Genomic DNA, 12,409 nt, shown 5'->3' on the forward strand with positions numbered 1-12,409 from the left:
TTTAATTGACAATTTTAAAAAAATTTAATTTTTAATTAATGATGTAACATGACGTTAAAAGTATTATATCATCGTACTTTAATAAAAATTTAAATCTCAATTTTCAAAATTTATAGAAATAAACCAAATTAAAAACTTGGTAAATTCAGGACTAAATATTAGTTTATTCTATGTCTAATGGCATCAATTCGACGGTCCCTTTCTTGTGAGCAGGAGCGTGTTCAGCACCAGCCATTCATTGCGGTGGGGCTAGGCATTACGTTTGTCTTGTAATAAAAAAAAAGGGAATGGTAGAGTGTGGTGGTACTCATTGTCATGGGTGAGGATGCGGGACCAGAGACGTAGTCGTAAAATAATGAAGAATATAATTATAAATTATAATTAAATATATTAAAATTTTGAATTGTGCAGATTAAATTTTAGTTCAATTGGTATCGATATTATTATTAATATAGGAAGACGTGAATTCAAGTGTTTTGAAACGTATTATCCTCTTATTTATGAGTTAGGGAGTAACTATGAGTAATTTTAAGTATTGTGTCAAAAATAACATATATATAAGTATTAAATATTTAATATAATTATAATATTACAAAGGGCTAATTGCGTTAAATATCCTCCAAATTGTAATCTAAATTCTAAATTGATTTTTAAATTTTAAAATATTCTAATTAAATTCTCAAAGTATTAATATTGTATCAATCAGATCCTTCCATCAATCTATCGTTAATCTAAGTGTTAAATGTTAGCTCAAATTTGACATGAAGCATTTTTAAAACACGTGAATTAAATCTAAATTATACATTGATTAGTACACATGTTTATAATTTGAGTCACGTATTTTGAATATATTCCACAATAAATGCAAATTGACATTTAATGCCTAAATTGATTGGTAGACTAATAGAAAGATCTAATTGGTACAATATTAATTTTTAAGAACTAAATTGAAATATTTTAAAATTTAAAGATCAAATTTAAAATCTAAGTGATAATTTTAGGGGTTGAGTAAATTAACCCTAATACAAAATACATGAATATAATATGAATAATAAATATGCAAAGAGCACGTGAGAGTAGTGTGCAAAACAATTTATGGGGCACAAGTAGACCTGTCCATGGGCCGGGCGGCCCGGCCCGAAATATGGGAGGGTTCGAGTAAAAATATAGGCCTGAAATATAGGCTTGGGCAAAAAAACGAGGCCCGTTTAAAAAATGGGCCGGGCTCGGGCTCAACTTTTTTGGCCCGGACCCGGCCTGGCCCGAATATAATAAATATTTATTTTTTATTTTTAAAATACTTTAAAAATATTTTTTTATTTTTAAAATATTTTTTGTATTTATTAAAAATCGGGCCGGGCCGAGCTCGGGCTTATTATTTTTTCCCGGGCTGGACCTGGGCAAAATTTCAGGCCCATATTCGGGCCGGGCCTGGACCTACGAGTCGGGCTAAACATTTTTCCGGGCCCGACCCGACCCGGCCCATGGACAGGTCTAGGCACAAGACATGTTTGTAAATTGTGTGTCAGACGTGGCTCAACATCCCCCCAGTATGTTAGGATCACCAAAGAAATATTAAAAATAATATTTGGATAAACCTCATGTTTACCTAATGATCTGGGTGTTCACCATCCTAGATATGATCTGAGTTCAAGTTATATTAATTGTGTTACTATTCTTATAATTCACCAAAAAATTAATATTTGGATTTACTATTTTAACTTATTTTTAAAAAAATTAAATAGTCATCAAATGTATTATATCAAAAAATTTAATAATTATTTTAATAGTATTTGATTTTAAAAAGAATAAAAATATTTTTTATGGAATAAAGTAATATTTAGTTTTTAAATTTGGTAATTTTAACTTGATCTTTAAACTTTTTGTTTTGCATCAATCGCAAATAATTGACATTTTTTCAATTTGGTCCTTAAGCTTTGATTCTATTCAAGAGTGACGATATAACACTCTAAGATTGTGTGATGTCGTCACTTAAAAATATAAAATATATATCAAATCAAAAATTTATTAAGAAATTATAACTTAAAAAAATAGGTGATGACAATGCCATGTCATCGCATACCTTAACAAAATCAAATTTAACAAAATATGTTATTAGTCTCATACTTTGACAAAATTTGAGATTTCGTCTCTATACTTAAAAAGTTAGAAATTAAGTCCCCTACTTTTCATCTAAAACCTTACTCTAATCATTAAATTATAAGTATTTTTGTCAAAATTTATCACTTTGGCATATAGATTAAGTTGTCTTCATATAACACGGCATATAATTAACAGAAAATAAACATGTTAAGTTGACAAATTTTAATGAAAACTACCCATCACAAGAATGATCGGACTAGAGTTTTAAATTTAAAAGTAAGAGGATTGAATTTTAACTTTTAAAATACAGGACTAAATCTTAAATTCTATAAAATACAATGATTAATAACATATTTTAACCGTTCCAAAAAATTTACCAAATTGAAAGAATAAACATCATATTATTTTTAAAAGAAAATAGTGAAAACGTGTGGATTAATTAAAAACTAGTGACGTGAAAGATGTGTAGGGTAAAGTGTCTTTAAATCATTATATGGAAGTGGTATCCTAAGGTAGATTCTCATTACACCATGAAAGATGCAATAAATATGGGGACACCATTATAATAGAAAGATATAATGTCGTTGTCATACCACAACATAGGACGACAACTACATTGTTTTGTTTTGTTTTTCTATTAATAATATCTATTTTTTAAATTAGATTTTAAGGTTTTGATTGCTTAAATAAATTCATTTCTCAATTAATACTCATTTTTGTTGTAATTATTGGCAAATTATATCAATAGTCATCTAATTATAAAAAGTTATAAAATAGTCATTCAATAAATTTTCTTTTGTCACCAAATTATGAAAAGTTATAAAATGGTATTTGACTACTCTTTTTGTCACCAGTTGATTAACGTAAAAATGGAAACACATAAAAATTTAATATAGTTGGGTGATTGGAAAAGATAAAATTGAATAGTTAAGTGACCATTTTGTAACTTTTCATAATTAAGTGACAAAAAAAGTATAATTGGGTGACAAAAATTAAACTAGTCCACAAGCTTGCGTCACTCGAAAAAATTAAACTGTTAAATAAAAGTATAGGGACTAGTTTTAACAAATGACAAACATAAAGAAGTTATGTTAAAAGAAATGGAGAAGGGGGAGAAGGGGGAAAGAAATGGAAAGAAAAAAAAGTTAAAAGAACATAAAAGATTATTTAAACTAAAATTAACCTAAAATTTTTGTTTGAAATGATGATTTAACGTGTCATATCAGCTTACCGTTACACCACTTAACGGCAATTAACGGCTCAATAACTAAAATGCTACAACGTGATAACGTAAATGACTAAAACATAACATTTCAAATATAAGTGACTAAAATCTAACTATTTTAGTAATTTACCTTTTTTTTTTTAAATTCATATATTCTTTGTTTATCTATTTAATGAGATATATACCATAGGCCCACTTATGGTAGATATTGCAAACTTTGGATATTTAGATTTAAGGACAATTTAATTATAGTTTTAGGCCATTTTAATATGCTTAAATTGAGATATAATCTCTTTTACTTTGATTTTTCATATTGATCATATCATTAAAGTCACGTAAAAATCCAATCAGTCATGTTCGATCAATAATAAATTTACATGTCAATTAAATGCCTAAAGATTGTTTAACAACTTGGACCTACTAATAATTTTATAAAAATATAGAGATCAAATCTCAAATTTTAACATCATAAAAGTACTAAAACCAATAAAAATTTTACTTATTTAAGGTTGAGTTGTATAAAAGGATTTAAAAAGAAAACAAAATTTATAGTTTTTAAAGACAATAATCCTAAAGAATTATTTTATTTCTTCAAAATATATTTTGTAATAAATAAATAAAAGTTTGTATCATTGCAAAGAGTTAGAAGAGAAAACATGATGAAGCTAGTTGTCAAAATGTTTGTAATAATAATAATAATAATAATAATAATAATAATAATAATAGGAACATGATATAGATTAAGCAACTACTATCCTTCATTTACAATTTTTAGCATATGGGTTTTGTACTTAGAGTGGCGTATAAGCAATTTGAGTGATCCAAAAGTATAATTATTTTATTATATACTTGTTTAAAAGTCGAGTTACTCGTATCGATGTCGGATGAATCTTAATAAAAATTTTGTGATTTGAGTTAACTCGATTTGAATTGTTATTCAATAATAAAAATATTTATTCGATTACTACTATAATATGCATTAATTTTGAATATTAATTTAGACAATCGAGTTGGTTAGTTACTATAACATGATATATGGATAAGTCTATTTGATTCAATGATCAACATGTAAATTCATCAAAATATTTAATCCAAAAAGTTAGTCTCATTCTCGAAGAGCCGTATATTCTTCTTGTTGATCAACGATGATTACAATACCAGACAATCTCGTCATATATTTAATCCCGCCCAGATATGTCTGCAAGCGAGATAATTATCTCTTCAACATAGCTGCATCTCTTTTCGGAAGACGATTGAGTCCCCCCATCTTTTGTTCTGTTCTCAAGTCCCTAAACTTATGAAGCCTCGTTTCTGTTGTGGGTCAATTTGGTAACATACCACTGAGCCAATTTTTATTAACATGGTGACACCAAGCCTTTATTGCAGCCCGTGCTACCGAATCAGCAGCTTTATTTTTGGTACCAACAATTAAGAATTGTTTTCCCTTGCTTGCTGCATCAAAAACTAAATTACAAGCTTATGATAAAAAAACAAGCGGCTCTGATCAGATTGACTTGAAAATCAAGTTTGGACCAAATCGGAACAAAGTAATTTCCCTCTACACATATCAATTTCAACCGATCCAGCTCTCAATCCAATCGGTCCGGTCCAACCAATGCATATCAATTTCAATGGCTACATTATGTACTCTCTACACCTAATAAAATCAGTGAAACATATATATCATTAGAACAAGCAGATTTTCGGATAGGAATCTGTATTTGGACGTGTTGTATTTGCTCTTGTCTTGATTGGTGAAGCGAATCCTAGCCCTGTAATCAATCTTTCCCTCTACACATATCATTACTATTATAAGGGCATTCAAAGCAAAATAAGATTAGCCCATTCAAAAGCAATGAAGACTGGAAGATTGACAAAGACCCAGACTGGAAAATGATCAAATACATCAAAAAAATCTATGAGATTTCACTATATTCAAGTTGTCCTTAAAAAAAAGCAACACTAATCATCACTTTCAGCATAGTTTTGCTGCAAAGAAAGGAGACCGGCTTCTTCTTGTTTCTTCTCTGGTTTCTGCTTCCGAAGAAAGATTATCGCGGACGGCTTGGATGGAGCTTTAACTAGACGACTCCCCGAACCACTCGGACCAATTCTTTACTTCTGGAATCATCAGGCAAACTAGCTTTTGTCAAAGCATCTGTGGGTTACTAGAAGACACCTTTCTCCTCTTTAAGCCATCATTGCCACTCAATAAACGGGTCGAATCCTCATCTGTTATCCTTGGAACAACTTCCTTTGGCTTTTGGAAAATTGATTTAATGAGGGCTTCTTCTATTTTATTTTCCTTTTCTGCAGCAGTGCCTTGTTGCAAGGCCTCCAGCATTGATTAATCTACGCTCACCGTAGCATTTGTAGACTTCAAAGATTTCATCTCATCAAGTGCAGCAAGGATGTTCATCTCTCTTTTCGAATCCAACGTTCGGTTCTCCAAAGATTTCATCGCATCCCCCATTCCTTGAGATTTTCTTTTCTGTTTCTCTTTCTCCACTTCCTCATCTTCAGCACGCCAAGGTTCAAAATTTATTGTTACACCCGATTCAACAACATAATTTTTATTTTGCGGATCAGTCTTTATCGTCATCTCAGCAGAGCACTTGGTGCATTTGAAATAAAACCTATGCATTCGGATTCCCTTATATGTCTCGCCGATAACATCTTCTTTGGGGAAATTGAACTAGTGCCTTCACATATATAATTTCCGCATGCATTACAACGTATGCTCATTGGAAGCATCGACCGAACCTTCATCTGTTGATTGATTCTTCGGCCGCCGGGCCCTTGGAAGCTTCGACGGATCGAGGTCCGGCGAGTAATACTTGTTAAGTACTTTTCTTTCTCCCTCACAAAGGCGTGGACGAAGGGAGGCTGGTGAAGAATTTTTATCAAAATCCTAACTAGTATTATTTGTTATTTTTAAGATTTAAATTCAAAAATATACCTCCATAAAAATTATATATTTTATCAAAAACCTAACTAGTATGGGTTGGATAATCAACCTGGACTTCGTTAATGGGTTGGGTAATTTGTTTAAGCTCGAAAGCTCACTCAAAATTTGAGAAAATTTAGGTAAAGAAATTAAGCCCATTTAAAATATGAGTCGGACTCAAGCTTAAATATTCAAGGTCCGAGCTCGGCCTGTTGTTTATGTTTATAATGTTTTATATTATGTAATTTATAACACGTAAAAATTAAATCTATAGTAAAATGCTACTATAATATAAACAATATTAGAATGTTATAAGATGACTATATTTAAATTTTCAATAAATAATAAATAAAATTATTAATATTAAATTAAAATAATATAAATATATTTTTTTAAAATTAATATTAACTGGCCTAAAATGAGTTTGGGTTAACCATTTGTAAATACGGACAAGTTTGAGCAAAATCTTGAGCTCATTTTTTACAGTTAGACTAGACTTTGGTAAATATAAAATACCTTAATGTGATCATGTTCAGACTCGATCCAGCTTAATCTATAAACATCTCTTATCCAAATAAGTACAATTAACATAGAAATATTATCATGAATTGATTTGAACTAGAAATTTTTGTTTACGTGATAAAAAATTTATTTAAATTTAGTTATAAAATATTAATACTTAAAAACAAAATAGACAAAAATTAAAGCAAATTGTTATGACAATATTGTCATAAAATAATTTGAATCACAATACTAGAAACTCTTCAACAATATTTTAAATTAGTGATAAGAATTTATGTCTTTGGATAATAAAATAAAATAAAATGTTGGACTACAAAATTTACATTTTCATCATTTAATTTCAATAAGTTATAAAATAGTCATTGAACTATTCAAAAATTTTCATTTAAGTCATTAGATTGTTAAAATCGTTGTTGTATGGTCTTCTCTATTCGCATCGCCTGTACCAATCAGAATATCTCATTCTCCTTCTTTTCTATACAAGGTTATTTGAACCAGACTGGATTGGTCGATCGGATCGAGAATCGATCAAGGTATCAGTCCAGAGAAGGGCATTGAACTAGTTGACTTGAGAAGTTAAACCAAATTTTTAATATATATTTTTATTTTTAATGAATTTTTAATATGTTATTTAATCAAACTAGATGCGTCGGTCGAATTAGTCTGACCGGTTGAATTGGACTGGTCTAGTTCTAAAAGCCTTGCTTTTACAGTTCATTCTTTTTTTCATGAAACAACTTTGAACGTCACAAATATTAGAACCAAAATTCAAATAGCTTTGTTTTCTAATCTCCGACATTGACCGCTAGATCGGCTTGAATCTGGGGTATGTTCTTCTACTTGTCGATAAGTACTGGATCCATTATACTGATTATCAAATTGCCACTTAGAGCTCGCTAATCGAATTTTTAAAAACGCTGAATAACCAATGACTTAAATAAAAACTTTTGATAGTTCAATAACTTAAATGAAACCTATTTAATAAATATTTTGAAAACTTTTTAATTTTAAGCGATCAAAACATAAATTTACTCATAATTTAATACAAATTGCTTAAAACTATCCATAATCTCTTTTCAACCTTTCAATAAGATAGGATAAATACGCTTCTGCATGCTTAAACTCATGTTCTCTTACATAAACAAGAATACTAATACAAATTGTTGATTATCTAGTCAAGTTAAACTTAATATGAAGGTGAAAATTACAAGCTTTTGATATTGAACTACTCGAGTTCTCGGAGTTTCTTCAACAAAAACAAAACTAATCGTGTTTATGCCTAGTTTACTTTGATGTAATTTTCTTCTATTTATCACAGGAAAAAAAATTAGTGAAATGGAAAAAGAAAAAGTCAAAAAGGAAGATTTAATGACCCTCCATAGCCATAGCCATAGCCATAGCCATAGCCATAGCCATGGCCTGCTCACATATTAGGCTTTTAGAGGGTGAAAAAGGCATTACTAGGGTTTTCTAATTGAAATCATTTTCCCCACTTGGATGTAAAATCAAACACAGTAAAATTAATTAGAATCAAACTAATATAAAGTATAAACGAATCGAGAATTATAAATATTTAGATAAAATTTATTATAATTAGTTGGTGTCGTATATAATGAAATTGAAGACTTATACATGATAATAAAATTAGGTAAGAAAAATTAAAAATTGAAATCCGACCTGTTTGAATGGTTTATAGAGTGCAAATTTAAAACCATTGTTACTAAAACTAATTAGAGTTCTATTTTTATTTAATATATAATTATTTTAAAATTTTATTATATAAAATAAATATTTTAGATTTGAAATAGTAAAAATAATTTAAAAGTTTTTGAATTTTTTAGAAATATTTATGAAAAAATACTTTACAATTTTGTTAAACAATATTTTAAAGCCTTAAAACAAAGCTCATTTTGTCAAAATAAATCTAAAAATTCAAAACAAAAAATTAATATGAAAAAATCGAGACACGAATCAAATTATGATGGATGATTCAAAAATTCAAAAAAATTTAATTAAACTGAACTGTTATCACCCCTACATGACAATTTCGTATGGTGTAGGGGTAGCATCAAGGAGGGCAAACAAGGGCCTTGGCACCCCTATAATAGGTCATTTGACCAAATTAGAAAAAGCTATCAAGTCCCAAAACTAGAGCGAACAAAAAAAAAAGTTTGAATACTAAAATGGATTTAGTTATCAAGTTTAAGATAACGATGTTTATGGGCTGGGATGAGATAAGTTGAGGCTTAGTTCTAAAAAAAGGTTTTAGCTCTGAATCTGACCGTTCAAGCTCATCCAAATGACCCTTTTTTGTTCAAATAATAATAATTTATTTATAGAATATATAATTATTTATATAAACTATTTTTATTAATTATAAATAGCAAAATGTATTGAGTTGGATTAAACTGACCCAAAGTTGAAAAATACAAACTCAAACCTAACCCATAAACATTTCTAGGAACAAAATTATATTAATACTAGATTTATAAATCATGCAAAACAAAATTCAAAATCATTAGGTTTCAATTCGATAAGGTTTGATTTTATTTAATCAAATTTGGGTCAAATCTATACTTCTATTCTAATGTTAATACTATTATCTTCACATACCAAAATGTATAACTTTTATCAATTGTATATTTTTACGATAGTAAAATATAATTTTACCATTTTAATAGCTTATATATTTATAATTTTAAAGGATTAAATTAAATTTCTATCACTTTTGGAGTGTAAAGTACAATTTTATCATTACTAATTTAAATTTTTATAAACTATAAAAAGCCTAAATGAAAAAAAAAATCATTTTAGGAGGTCGGAGCTGCTAACCCCTAGATTCGCCACTAAATTTTAATATGCCAACAAGGGTTTAAACTCTGCTCATTTCATATTATTTCTAAAAAAAGGTTTTAGATAATATATTGAAGGACTAATCTAAATTTATTTAGCATGTAAATATATAGTAAAAATGGGATAAAGCAATTTAGTCCTCAGACTTGAACTTGACAAATTTTATCATCTTGGTTCTTAAACATTTTTTTATCCACATTAGTTTTAAAATTTGACATCTTTTTTTAATTTAGTTCATAAAATTGGATTATGTTAAAATATGACGATGTGTCATTTTAATATTGTGCCATATCATCACTTCAAAACTTTTTAAACTTTATATAGTTTTTAAAATTTATAAGTGATTATGTGGCACAATTTTAGAGTGTCACGTCATCACATTTTAACATAACTCAAGTTCATGGACTAAATTAAAAAATTATCAAATTTCGAGACTAATATAAAAATATAAAAACTAAATTAAAAATTTTAACAAGGTCAAAATAGAAGTTCTTAATTTTCTAAATTAGAGCAACTTCAAATCAATTCAAAGTCTCTTCTATCTTCTTTTAAGAATGGCAAACATTTTCAAAGCATAGGTTTGAAAAAGCAAAGGAACCAAATTAGAAACTAAGAATAGGTCTTTCTATTCCAATGTAGACTTTTATTTTCTCACATTAGAATCATTGAAAAGTTTATGCATGCATTGACACTTCATAATTTTGTGGAACAAAATCATACCCAATTTTGTACACTTCTATGTTGAAATTCAATTATTGAATCGAATTCGATCTTAAAGGACTTAAATTATTAATCGAATTAATTTTATATACTAATATTTAAATCGAATAGTTCATTAGTCCAATCAAGATTTTACATTAAGTTTTAATTATAAAAATCGTCCTTAGATTATATTTTTTCCACTCATATATTTAATTTTTTCGATAAAATAGTACTTAAATTATCAAATTTGTCTCGGTTTACTTAAAAAGTGTACAACGTACAATAAAAACATGCCATGTGCATCATATTTTAGGTAAAATAAAGTAAATTTGTGACAATAATCGGGTAATCCTTTTAATCTTATTGATAAACTTCAAGAGTATACATGATATTTATACTATAGTAGTTACGGAATAGGAAATATATATAATATGTTCCTAAATAGAAAAGATATTAATATATTAAAAAAGATAATATCCGTAATAATATCCTAATAAATTAATAGTTCAAGTATCACTTTTGACAAAAAAGGTATAATGACAAATTTAGTCCTTAATGTTTATATTTGTGTCAATTTGGCCTTACTCTATTTTCAAGTTAAATTTTATCACTAACTTTTAAAAGACTCAAATTATTGTTTTAACGACGTCTTGACCAAAACATTATTTTTTAACAGCGTTGACATGACAACCCGCATAACAATCCACTTATATTTGATTGATACGATACTATTTATCTTATATATCACATCAATAAATAATTTTAAAATTATAAAAATATTAAAACATTCAAAAAAATCATAAAAATCATAAAAAATTTAAAATTAAGTTCAATGTTTAAGATTTTAATAAAACAAATAAATACACACATAAAACGTGACAAGATTCTAGAATTTGTCCATAATTTGTACTTTTTTATATTGTATAAATAAAACAAATAAGATTCCTAAAATTGTCCGCCGCTTGATTTTCATTGGGTTAATTTAACTTTTAGTCCCTGAACTTGATAACTAGGTCAATTTTGATACTTATATTTTTTTTGTCTACTTTGGTACTTGAATTTGGTAACTAAGACCATTTTGGTCCCAAAATTTGGCAAATGTAAAAGTTTTATAACATGTTATTTTGATTTCTTTTTTAATTTTTTAGGTGATGATGTGATACGATATCAAGTTGTCACGTCATAAAATCTTAATGAAATTCAAATTTAGAGATGGAAATGAATCTAATTGTCAAATTCATGTACCAAAATAAACAAACAAAAAAAAAACAATATCAAATAGGACTTAATTGTTAGTGAAATTAAAAATAAGCCGTGAGTAGGGGTGTTCATTGGTTAAAACCGAATTAACCAATCGAATCAATCTAATTCGGTTAATCGGTCGGTAGCCGAATTTAGTTCGGTTGGAGGTCAGTTAATAATTTTTTAAAATTTCAGTTATCGGTTAATATTTTTTATTATGATCCTTAATCTTTCAAATTTAGTTAATTTGTTGTCTTCAAATGAAAAATTCATTGAACTATTAAAATTCTAAAGATTCTTAATATCTGAAATTTTAAATTTTATGTTTTTTTAATTTTTATGAAATACACATAAATTATCACACAAGTTATCAAGTCAGTGCAATTAAAATTTTAACGGTTTAGTGAATTGTTTGATCAAAAAAAAAAACTAAATCTAAAACATTCAGGGCCAAAGTGATTTAAAAAAAAAAGAATTAGGACCAAAATGATAAAAAGATAAACATTAAGGACTAAATTATAGTTTCATCTATTATTGTTTTTTTGGATAAACAACCCATTAATCAAAGTAAACTATTATCTCTTTTAGTCTCTTTCTTTCCATTACATGCGAAGGCTGCTTTTCAAAGCTTTACAACTTTTAAATTCGCGGCACCAAATTACCCCTCAATTTCATCAAAACCACAAAATAAACATGCACAAATTCACTTTAATTATAGAAAGAACGAAAGGGCAATTCCGTCACTAAAAATATCCAATAACCATAATTTTTTCCAGTTAAAGGCCAAGTCCAAAAGTCTCCATCTTTGACTCTTG

General features: G+C 27.9%; 1 pseudogene; it reads right to left on the reverse strand.

The window, feature by feature from the left end:
• Positions 1-5,230: 5,230 nt before the first annotated feature.
• On the reverse strand, positions 5,231-7,660 carry LOC105795569 (uncharacterized; annotated as a pseudogene).
• Between the last annotated feature and the right edge of the window lie 4,749 nt (positions 7,661-12,409).

The sequence above is a fragment of the Gossypium raimondii genome, chromosome 3 (genome assembly GCF_025698545.1).
Source record: "Gossypium raimondii isolate GPD5lz chromosome 3, ASM2569854v1, whole genome shotgun sequence".
NCBI lineage: Eukaryota > Viridiplantae > Streptophyta > Magnoliopsida > Malvales > Malvaceae > Gossypium > Gossypium raimondii.